The following is a 14,704-nucleotide window of genomic DNA, read 5'->3' on the forward strand; positions in this document are numbered from 1 at the left end:
TGTTGGTTTAAAAGCCTGTCTTTGGTTGATTTAATTTTTTTAAACATTCCTTTCTGCATTGATATTACTTTTCTATTTCAACATCATGTTTCAGTTTTGGATGAAAGGTATGATAAGGGCTAACCGATGTGGATTGCAAATGCTTTGGTTTGAGGGTAATCCCCAATTTAAACAGATAACAAGATGGAGCCTCTATTGTTATTCTCAACTCAAAGCATTAGAGCTGTAATGCTGTGCATGTCCTTATTATATGATTTGTTTTCTACTGAACCTGTAACACTTTCAAATCTAGTTTGTACTTGTCCATTGCTTGAAGATATGTTGCTTTACTTCTTGTGAGAAACACAGATCTTTAATCCATTCCTTACAATTAGTTCCTGAATGTAAGGTTTATGAAAGGTGTTTGGGTTCAAAGTGTATCACCGTTACTATACAAATCAAAAGCTTGACAGGCCTGCCATGCCTAGTTTGTGGTTGCAAAGTTATCATTGGACACTCACCATGTGGGGGTTTAGCCAGCAGTCTAAGCAAAGATTAGAACAGCTTTTAGATTATGCTGTATTTATTAAATGACCCCTATCTTGCTTCATTGTTCCTGACCCCCAGGTTTAAAAAAAAACTTCACTAACCCTTGCACAAAACTTCTTCTTTTCACAACAAACCTATGTTTTCTATCGGATTATTTGAAAATCCTTGACTCTGCTATACAGTGATAATTACCTACTAGCCTCTGAGCGAAAGATGAACTTTTAGCCTAAGTTGCAATTACTCAAATCTTCCTCCCCCAACAGGCTTTTACATGACCTCAGATTGGTACCAGTCCATGTGTCCATTCTGCCCACTCTAATCATCAATCTGCAGCCTGCTTCACCAGCCGCTGGCACCTGTCAGGATGAAAGACATGGATTAGAGACAGAGAGAGAGAACGTGAAAAGGTTGGGCATACAATACTAGCATCACGTGTGCCGTTGCTAGGGAGGCTGTGTGTGTCTATGTGTGTGTGTCTATGTGTGTGTGTGGGTGTGTGTGGGTGTGTGTGTTTGTGTGTGATGTAAGTCCAACACCGCTGTCAGGCCTATAGCTGCAGGCACAATGGGACGATATCCAGATTTGTGTGTGTGTGTGTGTGTGTTGGTTTTTCTCCAAGACTCATGTGTGGCTTATATGATTTCGTGTGAAGTTTAAGATAGCTTGTGCCTCTTCTGCTATGTTGTTTTGGAAGAGACTATCACTACAGATCATGCTCACCCATAGAATCAAACAGCCGTACACACACAATCACATGCACACGCATCCACATGCACACCCCCTCATGCTTATCCCTTCACTATTTCAAGTCTAAAAATAGACCTTTTTCTCAATGATCTCTCTGCATCTCAAAGCAGCAGGCTGTAAGACATCCATGTGCATGGGGTTAACTACAGCCCATCCTCTGAAGAGCTCTCTTTTCTCACTACCCCCCGCCCCCCACCCCCTAACACGACTCCACCCTCACACAGACACTCATACACACATACGCACACACATACACCCTGAGAGCAGCCCATTCAGGGTGCAGATGGCAGCTAGTGTGTGTGAGACAAGAGACCCTGTGCGCTCAGTTGGTTAACAGGCAGTCGGGCTCATTGACATGCAGGCAGCACTTCTCCTCCAGAGTAAGCTTCACTCTGTGGAGAGCTGGGAGACACTTAGATCACAAGATATGATGACCATATGTTCATTACACGCTGACATCCTATGAGTCCTCGCTGCCCTTGGAGGAGATAATATTAGGTTTACAATTAACACACCACAATCAAGTGTCACAGTCCTTCTAGTTAAGTGGTGATGTTCAATAATGGTGGAGAAAGTGAGTCAGCCCCTCTGCTAACAGGCTTTGCATGTGATATCTTAGTTAAATGCTACTTAATGTAAGCTGCTTAATGATTTAGATATTTGTCCATATGATTTAATTTAGTTTTCCAATCAATTTGTCTATTTTGTTATGTATTCATTATGCTCCACATTCACTTGCTCAACTTTTCCAACCATCCTTTTTTCTTCCATGTATCTACGTAGGCCACTGCACATCATTAATGTAAGAGTATGAGTTTATTAAAACAAAATGTAATGAAAAATCATGTTAAATATAGCAATGCTCTTATTTCCATTTAACAAGCAATACTCAATATCAATTCCATAAAAATAACAATGAAATTGTTTGTCAGGCTATATAAAGCGAATGCCTCCATGCCCTAACACTAATTTTACATAAAAGAAATGTGGAAAACATAAAGTTATATATTTGCTTATGAGTGACTTTTTTAAATGATGATGATCATCTCATAATTTAATTTGTAGTTTTCCTCTTGCCTCAACAAATTATTAAAACTGTTCCTTCTTGATCTGAACAGCTGTTAAAGTAACAATCTGAAATCAAGGCCCACTCACTGTCTTGCTCCGGAGATCATTACCATGTGATAAGTATTGGAAGATTACATTGTAATTCAGAATAAATTGCATTCAGGTTTTGTAATGAAGAAATAATTTGAACAACATTATACCTGTACTACACATATCTAACATACAACTTTGTGGTACTCCACATTTCCTGGTTCACAAAAGGAGCTGGCAACGACACTATTGGGCTCATATGTAAGCTGCAGTTTAGCAGATAGTAGTTCCTAGTAGAATACAATATTTGTTTGTATTTCCATGGGATTTAATGACCAAATAATAAAACATAAAAGCATACCAGCCCTGTGCTTCACATCACCAATAGTGTACAGGAATGTTCTCTGATGAAAGCATTCCACATCGATTCATATAAGGACATAGACAGCTGCAAAAATTGAAAGAGGTGATGTCCTCATTATAGGCCACAGCATAACAGTGAGCTAGTTAGCGCTGCAGGTGAAGAGAAGGTCACTGTGGTGTGATTGCAGTCTGTTTGAGGCTAACCAGCAGACAGGATCATCCAGAGGGATTAGTACAGCCCAGCAATCTCTTAAACATGTGCAGTGTGATCATGAGTCCAGAGAAATAGGCTGATTAAAGCTACCGACCAACAATTGGACTATAAATGTACTGTTGGCTTTCACATACAGTATAAATAAGTCATGGAGACTATTTCTTGTAGGTATTTCTGGTGTTTCCGGAACTCAATGGGCGCAGATGCTTGTTGTTTTCTCCATTTTTACTTTTACACATAAATTCACATCAGTTAAACGTTGTCTTTTGTCCCCATTGTGGTGTGACTTATGAGCCGTGTCCAAACAAAGCACATACAATAAAACACAAACCCTCCCTACACTCACTGCCCAATTAGTCTGCCCATTCATGTTCACATCTTTTTTTACTGCCTCACACCACCATGTTAATTAATAAAAATGTCATCCCTCATAAATTAGGATAATTTTTGCACTCTGTGTGTGTGTGTGTTGCTGTGTGTGTGTGTGTGCACCTAATCGGCGCCTCTGCAGCTGAAGCAGTATGTGTGTCAGCAATAGCCGAGCTCTAACAAAGTACCATCTATCATTCTGCTCAGCCAGGCTTCAATAATAATTGGGTTAGAATAAATGGGCCATGATTTTGGAGCAGAGAGGAAAAAAGAGAAGAGATTGCCAGCCAAAACAAAGCCAAAGACAATTCAATAATCAGGCCCCACCCAGAGAGAGAGGCAAGAAGCAGAGCGGCGTGTCAGAGGCTGCAGACACAAAGCGGATTGATGTCCTGCCCCTGCACAGGGCCAGCGCTGAATAAAGATGTATCTGTTACCAAGGCAGGGAGGACGCTGCGGCCCTGAGGCGCAGTGACACAGCAGTGGGCCTATTCTGCAGCATTTGATCAGATTATACATACGATGGAATGCAGGAAAGATAACAATATGTCATGGGAATTAGGAAGATAATTTAGAATTACATGGTGGATAGGTGGTGGATGCAGGGTGAGTTCCACCTCATTGTATGTAATGTATAAATTGTATACTCTTAATCTTTGACCCGTTGGAATGTTTTCTCTGTTGCTATTATGAGACATTAGTGTTGGTTTAAATCACTGACTGATTAGCTGTAAGATTATTTTTAGAGTAGAGTAGAGTAAAAGCAGACCGTATAGTAAGACACGTAGTATAATGAGTAGCTTGGTTAGCAGTAAACTGATGGCAGGCAATGTACATTAATTGATCAGGAGTATTACAATATTTACTGGTATGCAGATCTGATAAAATAATGAATGTAACAATGTCATGGAACTATGTCAGGGGTTGTTGCTACTAGCAACAGAATGTTCAACCAAAACCATCTGCCAACATAGAATAGAAAAACACCATCTAGATGCTAATGTTGTTGGATTGGATGTTGGCATTGATATTGTATTGGAATAGCAGGAATATGAATGAATTATTGATAATACTTACACATGACAATGGAAAAACATGAATAAATGAGGGGAGAAAGCATTGCTTATGAGACGATGCCCACATGTTTTTACAGAACTCTCCATCTCCATAATCAAATCACCATACTAGGCAATATACTTTGGAAAAAATGTGCTTTATTTTCCCTGTAGAGACCCAGAGGATTGTAAAAGCTATATCAATAAGTATTGAAGCTGTTCAGATAGCTTTGCAATACAATCTAAGACAATTGATGCTGTTTATTCCTTTAATGCGTCACCATTCTGCAAATGCTATTTCAATTAGTCTCATATACTGAATATACTGACACAACTTGGTATGGTATTCAAGACAAATGAATACTTTGTTTTAAAAACATTTGAAAGTAATAATAAAGTTTTATGATATGCTGTTCACTTCACTCATACAGTGGTAAAAAGTTACTAAGTACATCGATTACAATTTTGAGGTGTTTTTTTAGCACTGCAAATCTTTTTTTAAGTGAAAACTTATATCATGCTTAGCGCATACCACATATAAGTTTGTTTTGTTTGGCAGGAAAGTCTTTCATGATTGAAAGTAGAGGCTCGAAAGCAGAGAAGAACATTTGCAATGAGGGCAGTCAATCCCCAATTTCATGTAGGAGGACAGGGAGAATGGAAGCAGGGCAGAGGAGAGGAGAGGAGAGGGACTTACGATGAGGATCAAAGGGCTCAAAGTAAGAAGCCAATTCCACAGAGGGCCTGACAGGAGACTCAGGGAACAAGCGTGTCCAAGGTGCCATTGGGCATCCCGTGCAAGATGGCACCCGTGCCCACCTCTATGGACAAACATACATTTCCACTCTCGGGGACAAAATGCTTCACCCACTAATCCCCTGACAGTGTGTGAATGACAAGGTGGCAGCCAGTCCCAGTGTGAGTCATTTGGCAGACTCACTGAGACACACCTAGAGATAGCAGCACAGGGATGGAGTCAGATAGAGTCCGTATTACTGCAGATTATTCTCCAGAACAAAACAGCCGGATTCCACCTTCCTCCAGTGTGTTTGCCTCGGAGAAAAACAGATTAACACTCCTGCTTTTTTCAGAATCTTTTATGGCGTGAAACAGAGTGGTGGCTCGGATACAGCTCAGCAATGTGTTGCGTTGCCTAAAGTGGGGGTTTTGAAGTCACAGATAATCTGCTTTTGAAACAATGAGATAGTGTTGCTTTTCATTCGGCTCGGTTAAGCCATGCTCCAAATGAGGAGAGGGAGATAGTGCGGATCAAACGTTTTTTGTGTGGAAGCCCAAAATTGTACAGCTCTTTTAAGTAACAACAGCTGAAAAATCTCCATGTATTGTCCTGACTTATTTTGGAGATGATGGGATTTAGCATTTTGGACACAAATAATCCTCATGAAGTACAGATCTTAAGCGTCAATGAAGGAAGAATCCAGGCTCTTTTTTTAAACAACTGGGCACTGTATTTCAGCTTAATCTGCACATGTGTGGTTTCGTGTAAGAACGTAGTATGAAGAACAATAGATGATGCCACAGAAACGGAATGAGTTTCAGTGGCATGATCCTGGTATTACGTAGTAGCCACAATGAAACAACACATCTCTTGTATTACAGTGCAACATTTCAAAAGCCTTTCTTTGAAAGCATTGATGGATTGTACGTACAAAAAACAAACAAAAGAGCTTGAGAGAGACATTTTTTCTATACTCAACACACCTTGGTAATCTCTGGATTTAGTGGGCATGATTGTTGAGTTATCTGGTTTGGAAAGTTGCCACAATTGTTGGACGGTATTGTGGGAAAAGTGTGGGAGGAGGAGGCTTGGACGCTGTTAGATTATCCAATATGCACTTTGTTTGAGACTTACTTATTGATTATTTTTCCATTACAATAGCCCTCTTAGTTTATGTGAATGAATTTCAACTTACTAATATTATATATATACCAAGAAAATACATTCCAGGAATATAGAGACCATTGAGAGTGTTATAATAGTTTCATAAACTCGTGAAGTGAACTCCTGAACCAGGAATGTACACATCACTTGAAAAAACACACTGTGCAACGCTGCAGTATGTATATTTAATTCCCTCTTTGAATGTGCTTACCAATGAAGGAGAATTATTTATAAAGTCAATTTAGTCCAATCCATATCTTGCATGTTAGTAATGGACATCTGTTTATTACTTTTATTATGATCATTAGCGAGGTTGTGATGCATGCAGCTTACTCACGCTGTTATTTGGATTTATGCAGGACATCAATTCTGATCCTTTTGTTCTCCTGCCTTTATTTGTATGGTAATGTTTGAGAATGAGACGTGAAGCTGAATGACATTTCTGTATTACATCGAATTTGCGCCGCGCTGTGCAGAATACCAACGACTGCATTAGGAAAGGAAGGAAGCAAAGGACAAAGCAGGACATTGCAGAATGTGTTGGAACAGAGATCGAAACAAGATTATTTCTGGTAGTCATTTTCGAAGGGGAAATTCCTTCAAGAGACAAACAACATTCAATGGGATTTTTACGTGGGAAGATCTTCAGGTTTAATGTACAAACAAAGCTCGATGTTGGCACTGTAGAGCGGTGGAGAGGTCGGGGTAAAAAAGGGAAGACAACTGGAAGAGGCAGAGAACACAGAGTCCTGAGCACACAGATCCATGTTTGCTAATGGAAACAGGCTGCTTCTCGGCCCCTGCCACATTCAAAAGAGCCCCGGACCGTCGACCGCGCTTTAATCTTGGGCAGGTGCACAAAGGGAAAATACACATGAGGGAGGGGTGACACAAAGGTTAAGTGAAAAGAACGCTTTACAAAATGGAAACCATAGCAACTTGCATCAGGGACAAAGTGACTGCCGATTAAATAGTGCAGCTAAATTGGAAACCACTCAATCACACAAAATGTCATTATCGAGGAGCAGTTTAGTTTTATCAATGTCATTTAACGGTGCCATTTATAAAAACTCTGACATTAGTCATTCTGTATTTTTCTTTTCACTTACCTGTGAGGCACCTAATCCATCCAAAGTGTCATCACATTTATTATAATTGCTGAATTAAGCCTACTTTTGCAGGAGATTTAGACCTGAAAGCCGCTAAAAAGCATTCCAGCTAAATGAATGGTTACATACAAAGAAGGTGTATTATCAACTCAATCTTGAATGTAGATCGTAGTGTAAATAATGTATTCAGTGCATACCACAGGCATAGTCAAGGTTCTTTTATGTCACCCCTGAGTGCACATAACAACATGTATGTGTGTAAATGGTTAATGGACTACATTTATATAGCACTTTTCTGGTCTTTACAACCCCTCGAAGCACTTTTATATTTAAGTCAGCATTTACCCATTAACAACCACTCATACATGCTGCCATAAACTAACATTTATACACATTCACACACCGTTGGCCATGCCATCGGTAGCAACGTGAGGTTATATCTTGCCCAAGAACACATCGACTGCAGAGGCTGGGAATTAAACCACCGACTGATTAGTACATGACCACTGTAACTCAGAGCCTCAGCCAGCCATGTATTATGAATCCTTGCACGTTTGTGTAGTGGAGTATGTCTGTATGTGTGTGAATAGCCTCTGGCATCTCTCAGAACCAAAGCTGTGGACGAGCGATGAGGACGGCACGTTGGCCACAGCTGAGCTCTGGCACTGATGAGATAACACGTGATCAAAGAGACATGAAGAAGAGGAGACACTCTCCGATTTTTTTGATAGAGAGGGAACTAACGAAGGATGCAGTGTGTGGTGTTTTCACGGCACTGTATTGGTTGGTCTATCCCACTCACAAAGCTGATCCTGGTGGCTGACAGGCATCATGTTTTACAAGACAGCTGTCAGGCGAGATGCGTGTTTGTGCTCCTACAGCTCCTTGGTGGGAAAATAGAGCAAATAAGATCTCAGACTATTCATCCTGAGTCAGCTAATGGAGTGTGAGAAATCAGGCCAGCAGCTCTTGTTTCTCTCGTGTAAACCGCCAGATTGGTCACTGTGTGGCGGAGTAGCTTCCTCACACATCCTGAGCTGCTTAAGTTTGGAGTCCATCATGCGAGGGTGACATGTGTTGCTCGCTCTCACTCAGACGTGTTGGCCGCTGAATGATGCAGAAGGTGTTAAAAAGCCTTTGGAATGAGTTAAGGAGCTGCATGTGTGTCTATAGCTGTGTTCTAGAAGCCGTGGCGGTACACACAGAGATGTGTGGCCCAAACATACTAAGCCTTTCTGACAGAAACAAAAATGATGTCGATATTTTAAGCAGACGTTGTGTTTTATGCCATCGCCTATGTGATATTAACAGGATATAAAATCGAACACTAGACCTGCAGGTTATTTAGAGCAGCTTGGAAATGTAGAAGTCTTGGAGAAACACAGCAGAATATGGCAGTTGAAGTAGAACAGTCATCTTTATACCAGATAATCCACAAAAGAAATCAAAATCACCTCAGCCAGACTGTTACGTGCCAGGCAGGTTGCACTTTGTTTTTCTTTCCCTCCTTCTCTTTTCTCTTCTCCCTGTTTTTCACTGCAGCTAAACAGCAGCTGATCAGTACCTGCCTGGGCACCTGAGACTCATGGCTGATTGGATCCCCTCATCCTCAGCTGGCCTATCAGCAACCAGGGCCGGTCATAAAGGAGGCACCCAGGAAGCCTTCTCCCTCTCACCCTGGGCCTGCTGCTGACTGAAGAGCCTCTGTTTGATTGTTTGGTAGTTGCTGATTCGACTGTGTGTGTGGTGGGAGGTGGAGGAGTTAGGTCAGTCGGGGTACCCTCATCACGTAGGTAACATTCTGTTAGACACACTAGGTTAGTGGATTGTTGCCACCCCTGTGTTTTGCTTTGTCCCTGTCACTACCCGATCTGTCCCCCTGCCCGATCTGTACTGCGCATGTGCGAGATGGTCCGCCATATTGGACAACTACATACGGCAACTCTACTAGGACACTTGACACAGTGGCTTTTGGCAAAGCAGAAAAAGAACCGAGAGAGATTATTGTTATTACAACGTGACTTCACTATTATTTAACAACTCTTTTTATTGGGTTCTTTTATTTGGGGTTAAATACATTGTCAGAATAAGTGAGACATGGATTTAACTTCTGTTAGACAGCTATCATACTGAATAAATATTTACTGTGAATGTATGCAAAAATGTATGGCATATAGCTGTCTAACAGAAGTTAAATCCATGTGTCACTTATTCTGACAATGTACTTAACCCCAAATAAAAGAACCCAATAAAAAGAGTAGTTAAATAATAGTGAAGTCACGTTGTAATAACAAGAACTCATCTCTATCAGTTATTTTTCTGCTTTGCCAAAAGCCACTGTGTCAAGTGTCCTATTAGAGTTGCCGTATGTAGTTGTCCAATATGGCGGACCATCTCGCACATGCGCAGTACAGATCGGGCAGGTGGACCGATCGGGTAGTGACAGTCCCATTCTTAGTAGTTCAGATAGTGAGGGTTTTTGTTTGACTTTTGGTTTCAGAGGATATATTTAGAGATAGGCCTGGTTTTGTTATATTTATTTATTTAGTTTGGCACAATCTCCTTTGTCTCCTCTTCCTCCTCACTTGAAGAACATTTGTTGTCAGTATTCTGTGTGTTACTGTCTCCAGACACATGAACTCCTCCTTATCCAGGGCTGCTGCAGTCAAGACGGCCCTTTCTTGAACTGAATATTCAAATTCAACCAATAGTTGCTGCCCTTGTGCTCAGGAAATGATGTACAATAGACTACATTTTTCTAAATGACTTTCCTGTAGGCTACAATGTACAATGGAGACGAAATGAATAGAAAGTATGTCGTTGTCTGAGTGCAGAGGTGCAGACTCTCAGGTTATCAGGGGGAGTGACTCAGGAGAGGCTCTCTTGAGTCCAAGACTGAAGACATCCACGAATCATCATTTTTAAGACAAAGTGTGTGAGTGTGTGTTTGATTTATTTATTATACAGTTCTCACCATTAAGTCCTTCCTCTCTCTGGAGATGGACACATACTGCATCAGAGGTGTCCGTCAGAACCACCAAACCACTTCAACTTTTCATCACAAACTCACTCTCCCCTCCATTGTTTCATGTCACTTGAGAGGCTAAAGTGGAACATGTACATAGGGACATTGGGCAGGGGAGAGTGGAAAATGGTTGGCTGATAGGAGACGTCAGTCCCGAGGGAACGCTCTCAGCATTTTGACCGGAAAAATGAATGACAGTTAGTGTTTGCTCAGCTGGCATCCAGAGAAGGGTGAGGGGAGAGGGCCAGAACGGGGACAACAAAGTACCAAGGTCACGCAAACTGTGTCACTATCTATGAAGGGGCAAAAAGAACTTTTGAGGTGATCGGAGACATGCAGTATATCAGAGTAATATAGCCCATATAGAATGTGTACAAATCCAAAAATGTACGTATACACACACATACATATTTACTTATATTAAAGGGTATAGGAATCATACACATGGATGTTGATAAAGCAAATAAACACTGAAGAAAACACTGTCTGAATTATTAGTCTGGGTCTAAACTAGACCCTGAACTATAATTTCACGGGAAGACTCGGGGTAGAGAGGAATGTGAGAATTTGGTTAGGCGTATTGTCAAATATCTGGAACAACCAGAAACCTGCTGGACCGCTGCAACTCTTATTACTTTAAAATCCAGGCTGAAGACTTTTCTTTTTGCCGCTACTTTGAATTGAACTATTCATATCTTACACTGCACTGTAACGTTTATGTATGTACCTGTGTTATTCATGTTTTATTATCTTTGCTTTTTAATGTTTCTAATGTGTTTTATGCTCTTAATGTCTTTCATTTTTGTAAAGCACTTTGAATGGCCTTGTGTTGAAAAGTGCTTTATAAATAAACTTGCCTTGCCTTGGGTCTGGTAATCGCAAATTCATGATTTAATTTTCAAAGTTTATTATTTCACTGAGCTAATTGTTGAGATGTGTTAACATGGCAACATCAGTAATAAGGATACAGTAAGAAACACCAGCTGAGTGATTTGATACGAATATCCTGTAAAGATTTGACCCCCCCAAATTAGTTTAGCTTATTAACAACCTCTCTGATCTTCTGACTGCTTGTGTTCCTTCACCGGTTAACCATTGCATTGTTGCCATGCTCCAATTGGTTTGTTTAGTACAATGTTATTTTACCTAAATAAATAATAACCAAAACAATGAAAATATATTTAAACTTACTGAAAATATCCTTTAAATTTGTAGTTGAAGGACTAAGAAGACTTGAAATAAGATTTGCACCTCAAAGGTATGGGGTATGACCCACCAGGATGAATTGACCCTACATTAAAAAATCTAAAACCCGCCATATAAACCTCAACACTGTAAACGGATACAAGGCTCGGCTCTGAAAGTGTAAAGAGAGGTTTCTGCAGCTAGACATCTTCGTGCTGGAGCACTGTTGCACTTCAGCTCGGATGAATTATGCAGTTCAGGATCAACTCAAACGTTTTGGGGGGGATTTGGCTTGCTCCTCTGCGGCCTGTGTAATAGTAAACACTGCATGATTTATCAAAGGTTAGAAACAGCTTGTATGACTGCTGCAGGTTCCCACAGAGGAGCGGAGCAACTCGTATAAAAGTATTTGGCTTCATCGTGCTAATGCTGGATGGCACAGGGCCATGAGGTCATACTATATCTGCAAACAAGGAAGCTGTGGTGAAGTCATGTCTGGCTTTGCGGAAGAGACAGCAGTCCGAGACAAACACACGTGTGGCCTCATCCGCTTCTACTGCTTTATTCCAATTTCCTCTATTTCACCATATGTCTTTCTCCCCTATTGAAGTGTAATTTCCCCCCATTTATTGTTTCTCACGTTTCCACAGCTCTGGCCTTGTTCTGATCCAGCGCTCCCATGATAAGGTACAGAGGGGATGTAATGCAGGTCTGCGCTCATGAATGTTTGAGTACAAATTTCACACTCTATTTCAGTCAATGTGAGAGGCCGAGCCGGGATTGACTGAGCATTTTCATGAAGCTTGTGTGTGTTGTGTTTGTGTGTGGGTGTGTGTGTGTGTTTCCATGGAAGTGCATGATGTCTTTTCCTGTGCTTCCGCTCCAGTGAAGAAGTACAAAGGTTTAAGAGTTGTAGATATGAGAAATGACTGTAGAGTGTAAAGTGAAACTACAATTTGAACAACTCATTAATCTATTGCTTACATTATGATATAATTATTTTGAAGACATTAAACATATGGAGGGGGCTTTAGATCTAAAGCCTTTAAGGCCTGCATGCATCCATTTACATACGTTTGCATAAATTAACTTATGTGTTTAGTGCTGAAATGACAAGTCAGTGAATATGTCATTTAATTTAAAACAATTTTAATAATTGATATGTCGTCGGGGTAATTTATCAAAAGAGAAGTGTCAAACATTAACTACTCAAAAAGGAGGATCTGTTGCTTTAGTCTGTTTTTATATTAATGTAAATAAATATCATTATGTTGGTTTGACAAAACAGGACATATTACTTTAGGTTACTTGACATTTCATGCACAATTTTCAGAAACATTTCCATACAAAATAATAAAAAAAGAAATCAATAATTATAGTAATAACTAATGATAGTGGAAATTATCGTAAGATGCTGCCTTAATGTGTAAGTAAAAAAAGGAAAGGTTAGAAGGAAACAAACCTGAAAAGCAGATTTTAAGGAAAATTAGTGTTAGCCTTAAATACAATAAATCCTCATTAGTACACCTCTGGATAGAAAAAGAGGAAAGATTGGGCTCCGGTAACCCAGAGAGAGTGATGATAATAGCACAGTCTTTGCCAGATGTGTGACGTCTCCCGGGGGGGGAACCCTGGTGCACTGTGCTTCAGGATTAATCGTTTGAATAAAATAAAACATAATTAAAACCTTCCCTCATGCCCAGGCAATCAAACAGAGAGAGAGGGGAGAGACAGCTTTGATGGATAACCAATTCCGGCCCCCTTACACTCCACAAGCACACACACACACACAACATGCCTTTAGCTGAGATGACATACCGTACATAAGCGAGCACAATTGATAGCTCCTGTCTCTCAAATGCAGACAGCGTCAATATTTCCTTTGCGGGATTACAGCGGCCACAAGGCGGGATGGCAGCGGAGGTTCTGATGGTTGCATGAATCAGCTGTGTGGTGGGGTTCAGTGGGAGTGGCAGGCAGTGCCTCGATATACAGTATCTATGGACTGTTTTAGGGGGAGGCCTACAGGCTGCACTCAGTATGTGTTTGCAGGCAATCATGGAGCACAGGCTTTCTCAAATGTAGTGTGTGGTTATCCTTGTGGACAAGAGAGTCTTTTCTCAGTGAGGGAAAAGGGAGAGCAATAGAGGAATAAAGTGAACACAATAAATGACAACATGAGGGTCGTGCAATAGGTCACCTTAGGAGTGTCTGTGTATATGCATGTGTGCAAACTGTGTATATGTACGTAAGGCATGGGGAGATGTGTTAATGTCTTTTATTGTTAACTTGAGTATGTATGATTTTTATTCTCTGTAAAACTGTCTAAAGAACAAATGATCTTGCAGGGATAATAAATGTATCGTATTGTATCGTAACTGCAGCTGCAGGGCTGGAATTGGTCATCTGAGGCAGCTTCAGCAGGGTCTCAGTTGTTCCACTACATCGGATTTGAAAAATGTCCAATTCTTTTTAGAAGCCTTAAAGGCCCTCTCTGCTCTTAGCACTAAGGCCCTACACTAACATGCTGCTGACACGCAGGTCTGGAGTGTTAACATATTTCTAAACTGAGGATCCTCTAACATCAGTGGACAAATATGATGCTGTTTGTTCCAGTGGTTTTTAATGTGCTTGAGCCGGGGTCTTTTTTTTTTAACAATTCCTCTATTGTCTGTACTGTTTGAAATGTGTGTCATGATGGATATCTTTTAACTAAAAACCAAATGGTACAAATAAATAATCTGACCCTGAATTTAATGTTTTATTAGTGTCATTAAATCCCATGTAAAGACCAAAATGATGTGATGATTTTTTTGCTGTTGCCAAAGCCAGATGCAGCCCATTCCCCTGTGCCAAACACCTCCGTTGTTGTCCAACCCATGGGCGTAATTTCCACTGGGGACAGGGGGGACATGTCCCCCCCCACTTTTCCAAATCCCATTTGCGTCCCCTCCACTTTTTAAATGTGTTTATTTATTTTGTATGCAAGCGGTCATCGTCACGGAGGAGCGTCTGTGTGTGTGTGGCACGAGCGCATCTTGTGAGAGAGAGAGAGAGAGTTACGGGGGTTGTTGTTAGCATCTGGTGCTAGCTCGGAGCTAACGGAGA

The sequence above is a fragment of the Trematomus bernacchii genome, unplaced genomic scaffold (assembly GCF_902827165.1).
Source record: "Trematomus bernacchii unplaced genomic scaffold, fTreBer1.1, whole genome shotgun sequence".
Lineage (NCBI taxonomy): Eukaryota > Metazoa > Chordata > Actinopteri > Perciformes > Nototheniidae > Trematomus > Trematomus bernacchii.